Source organism: Dasypus novemcinctus, chromosome 3, assembly GCF_030445035.2.
Source record: "Dasypus novemcinctus isolate mDasNov1 chromosome 3, mDasNov1.1.hap2, whole genome shotgun sequence".
NCBI lineage: Eukaryota > Metazoa > Chordata > Mammalia > Cingulata > Dasypodidae > Dasypus > Dasypus novemcinctus.
Window position 1 is genome coordinate 120,156,398 of NC_080675.1, and position 5,748 is coordinate 120,162,145.

General features: G+C 38.6%; 1 pseudogene; it reads left to right on the forward strand.

The window, feature by feature from the left end:
- The first annotated feature begins 3,798 nt into the window (after nucleotides 1–3,798).
- On the forward strand, nucleotides 3,799–4,273 carry LOC111765753 (heme-binding protein 2 pseudogene; annotated as a pseudogene).
- The last annotated feature ends 1,475 nt before the right edge of the window (nucleotides 4,274–5,748 follow it).

Genomic DNA, 5,748 nt, shown 5'->3' on the forward strand with positions numbered 1-5,748 from the left:
TAAAGCTACTTGCCTACCAGGATGTGCTTAATTATTAATTCATGTTTGAAGTAACATATATTTAAGGTCATACATAATAAATTAAAAAGTATATAAAGCACTAAAAACATGTAAGTTATATCATCATCATTATTCTGTGGCATTCAGATGTAAAATAATTAAAACATCACCCTTACAGAAAGTTGACCCTCCCACACACCTACTGATAAGTTGAGGTTTATCGTTTATTGATAAACCTGAGGTCTTCTGCAATCTATGGTGATCTCCTGGGTGAAGGAAGTAATAGATAAGTGTTGAGCTGGATTTACCATTATAATCCTGTAAACATTAGTTTCATATTGCGTATTTTACTTCCTGAAGCTTAGGAACAGGCACATATAATCTTACTATGTTCTGGGGTTTTATTTCCTGGACCAAATAAAACTCAGAAGTGATATTATTTATAGTAGGATGGAGTAATTTTAATAATGTGATTGGGTTTGCATGAACCCAAATAGCATATAAGTGCAGTATGCTATTTTGCCCTTTTAAACACAATATCCAAATATGATGCTGTATTAGTTTTCTATTCCAGTATAATAAATTATCATAAATGTAGTGGCTTAAAACAACATCCATTTATTATCTCACAGTTTCCATGGGTCAAGAGGCCTGGCCCAACTTAGCTGGGTTCTCTGCTCATGGTCTCACAGGGCCACAATCAAAGTGTTAGGCAGAGTTGTGATCTCATCTGAGGCTCAGGGTCCTCCTCCGAACTCACGTAGCTGGCTGAATTAATTTCCTTCACTGTAGAACTCAGGGCAGCTTGCTCCTTGAAGGCCAACAGAAGAAAATATCTCTCACCTCATCCTTTAAAAGATCTGTCTGATTAAGTCAGGCCCAACAGGATTATCTCCATTTTTATGAACTTAAAATCATCTGATTAGGGACTTTAATTACTTCCGCCAAATGACTTCACCTTTTACATATAAGATAGCATAATCATTGGGTGACAAGCTATCATATTTTTAGGTACTGCCCAGACTCAAAGGAAGATTACATGGGTTGTGTACATTATGGGCAGGACACTTGGGACTATCGCAGAATTCTGCCTACCAGAGATGCTATGTCACATTTCTGGAGGTCATATATCAGTGACTGAGAACCAACTTGGGAATCCAATAATAAATTTTAAAAAGGACCATGAATAGTCTAAATAAATGCACCACTAACTACAGAGCATTTGTATACAATAGATTGGGTCCATTTCTCTGGAAATCTAGAACCATAAAAATGAGTTGGGAAGCATATGTGGCTCAAGCAATTGGACTCCCATCTACCATATAGGAGGTCCAGGGTTTGATTCCCGGGGCCTCCTGGTGAAAAGTGAGCTGGACCACACAGAGCAGTGGCCTGTACAGAGAGCTGGTGCAGCATGATGATGCAACAAAAAGAGACACAGAGGAGAGACAATAAAGCTTCAGCAGACCAGGGAGCTGAGGTGGCACAAGAGATTGAGCACCTCGCTCCATCCAGAAAGTCCCAGGATCGGTTCCCAGTGCTGCCTAAAGAGAAGACAAGCAGACACAGAAGAACACACAGAGAGCAGACAGTGAGTGCAAATCAATGAGAAGGGAGGGGAATAAATAAACATTTTTTTAAAAATGAGTTAAAGTTGCAAAAGACTTCAGAGATCCTCTAGTTCTAAAACATGGTTCTCATAAAGAATCTTTGTACACAATTCTGATTGTGTGGTTTTCCAAACTACCCACAGTGACTAAAGAAGAAATAGAAGATCTTAAAAAATCAATAACAAGTAATTGAATCAGTAATCAAAACTCTTCCAACAAAGAAAAGCCAAGGACAAGATGGCTTCCCTGGTGAATTTTACCAAACATTCCAAGATTTACAACCAATTCTGCTCACATTCTTCCAAAAAATTGAAGTGGAGGAAATACCACCTAACTCATTCTATGAGATCAACATCACCTTAATACCAAAGTAAGACAAGGGTACCACAAGAAAATAAAATTACAGACCAATATCCCATATGAATATAGATGCAAAAATCCTCAATGAAATACTAGCAAACCGAATCCAACAGCACATTAGAAGAATTGTACACTGTGATCAACTGGGATTTATCCCAGGTGTGTAACAGTAGTTCAACATAAGAAAATCAATTAATGTAATACACTGTATATTAACAGAACAAAGGGAAAAAAACACTTGATCATCTCAATGCAAAAAAGGCATTTGACAAAACACAGCATTCCTTCTTGCCTAAAAAAAAAGAAAAGGAAGAATAGAAGGAACCCAATACTCACATCATTCTCAATTGTGAAAAACTGAAATCTTTCCCTTTAAGAACAGAAACAAGACAAGGAGGCTCACTGTCACCACTATTATTCAACATTGTACTGAAGTCTTAACCAGATAAATTAGGCAAGAAAGAGAAAAAAACACATCTAAATTGGAAAATAAGAAGTGAAACTTTCCCAATTGCAGATAATATGCTCCTATATATAGAAAATCCTGAAAAATCCACAACAAAACTATTAAAGATGATAAATGAATTTGGAAAAATGGTGGGGTACAAGATCAACAAGCAAAAATCAGTAGTTCCTTTTCTTTTTTTTTTAAGATTTATTTATTTATTTATTTCTCTCCCCTCCCCCCCCCACTCCGGTTGTCTGTTCTCTGTGTCTATTTACTACGTCTTCTGTGTCCACTTTCATTGTTGTCAGTGGCATGGGAATCTGTTTCTTTTTGTTGCATCATCTTGTTGTGTCAGTTCTCCGTGTGTGCGGCACCATTCCTGGGCAGGCTGCACTTTCTTTCACGCTGGGCACCATTCCTGGGCAGGCTGCACTTTCTTTCATGCTGGGCATCATTCCTGGGCAGGCTGCACTTTCTTTTGCGCTGGCCAGCTCTCCTTATGGGGCGCACTCCTTGTGAGTGGGGCTCCCCTACACAGGGGACACCCCTGCGTGGCAGGGCACTCCTTGTGTGCATCAGCACTGCGCACAGGCCAGCTGCACATGGGTCAAGGAGGCCTGGGGTTTGAACCGTGGACCTATGTGGTAGACGGATGCCCTAACCACTGGGCCAAGTCCGCCGCCAAATCTGTAGTTTCTACACACTAGTAATAAGCAATCTGAAGAGGAAATCAAGTAAAAAAATACCATTTACAATAGCAACTACTGAAATCAAATACCAAAGAATTTAACCAAGGATGTAAAGGAATTGTAAAGGGTAAGCAAAAACATTGCTAAAAGAAATCAAAGAAGACCTAAATAAACGGAAGGATGTACTGTGTGTTTGTGGATTAGAAGATTAAATATCATTAAGATGTCAAATTTTCCCCAAAATGATTTACAGATTCAGTGCAGTCCAATCAGATCCAACAGCCTTCATTGCAGAAATGGAAAAGCCAATCATCAAATTTATATTATGGGTATGGGTACTCAAATAGCCAAACCATCTTGAAAACAATCAGAATTAAAAGACTCTGATTTTAAAACTTACTACAAAGCTAAGTAATCAAAACAACATGGCACTAGCATAAGAATATATATATAAACCATTGAAATTGAATTAAGACTTCTGAAATAAATTCTCCTATCTATGGCCAATTGGTTTTTGACAATGGTACAAGTCCATTCAATTGGCAAAAAAATAATGGTCTTTTCAACAAATGATGCTGGGAGAACAGGATACCCATATACAAAACAATGAAGATGGATCCCTACCTCACACGATATACAAAAATTTATTCAAGGCTGAGGTGGCCAAGCCTAAGCCTGGGTCGACCCAGAGATGTCGGCTTGGCAGGCCCTGCAGTATGCAGGTCCCCAGACCCAAAGTTATGAGACCCGCCACTATGGACCAGCCAAGTGGGTCAGCACCTCTGATGCAAACATCCAAGCTAGCTTTACAAAACACAGGGGCTACATTGAGGGCAAAAATGAGAAAGAAAGGAATGCAGATGACAATCCCAGTGACAAGTTTGGTGGAACTGGATTCAGGCCATTTCCCTGCACCTTCCCTTGTAACAGCAACCTAATTTGCCTTCAGAGCCCAGCACCTTCATCCAGGAGAGCTGAGATGATGGTGTTTGCCAGGTCTTTCAAGAGATTCTCTAGTGCCTAAAATAATCGAGAATAACTCTTAATATTAGCAAGCATTTTGAGGGAAGAAGGCATTTACAACAATCCTTTCAAATTGTTTAATAGAAATAATTAAGTGATTGGTTCAGAAAAATGAACCATCCAAGGAAAATGAGAGAGACTGAAAGAGAGTTCCATTGCCAAGGGCAAAGCTTGTGTTTAACATACATTTAGACTACCTATAAGTAAAGTGTGTGTCTAGAATCTTCCAACTGAGAGCAACTGTATGGATTGAATTTATTTCCCATATGCATTTTTAATGCTCAAACCTTTATCTGGGTACACAGAACAGAAAACAGGTGCAACATTCTATAAACACTTAGATTGGTAATAACCGTAGTGATCTGTCTTTCTATGAGGATCCACAGAAATGGGATGCTGCTTTTCCCTCCTTTCCTCCAACACAATGGGTTGTTTTTTGGTTTGCATCATTTGGATGTTATCACCTCCAGATACTATCAATAAAAATCTTAAAGATGTGTTCTTCGTGTAACTACTAGGCTGCCAGGTCTGGAGAGGTGATGTTTAGTTGGACACAAAAATCAAATTATCTTCTCTGACTGCCCTGGCTACAGCCTGTGATGAGTCCTTTCCCCCATCCCCCCACTGCCCCACCATACAAGAAAATGCTCACAAGACTGTATTAGTCAGGGTTCTCTAGGGAACAGAATCAACAAGAGATATCTGTCAGTAGTATGTGATTCTGTAAGTCTCTCATGCAGCCATGGGGATGCACAAATCCAGGTCCCACAGGCAGGCTGCACCCAGGGGCTGCAATGAGAGTCCAATGAAAGTTTTTGATGAATTCTGGGAGATGTTGGCTGTCCAAAGACAAGCTGGGAAATTCTCTCTCAATGCTGGAATCACTTCCCCTTTTAAGGCATTCAACTGATTGGGTTAAGAGTCACTCATTGCTGATGGCAATCTCCCTGATGGATATAATTATAATCAGCTATCTATGATTTACCACTGCAGTAAAGTCAATGGTGACTAAAGTCCATAAATGCCCTTGTATTACAGTTAGCCCAGCACTTGCTTGAGCAAACAACCAGGCACAATTACCTGGCCAACTTGACACAATAGCTTAACCATCACAAAGACCCTAAAGTGTTAATAATATTTTGGGATAAAGAATAGGTCTTTGAAGATAGGGATTCTTAACCTATTGTGACACCTTATAAAATGTACCTTTTTTGAAGAAATGTATACAAACATAAAAAATTTTTCAAAATGGATCAAATATCTAAATACAAGAACCAGGACTGTAAAACTCTTAAAATAAAATATAGGGGAACATCTTCAGGACCTTGTTTTAGGGAATGGTTTCTTAGACTTTATACCAAAAGTATTAGCCACAAACTAAAATATTAGATAAATAGGTCTTCATCAAAGTTAACAGTTTTGTGCCTCAAATGACTTCATCATGAAAGTAAAAAGAAAACCTACAGAATGGGAGAATATATTTGGAAACCATATATCTGGTAAGAGTTTAATATCCAGAATATATAAAGAACAAAAAGCCACACAACCCAATTTAAAAATGGGGCAAAAGACTTGAGTAGACAGTTCTCCAAAAAATATATATAAATGTCCAAAAAGC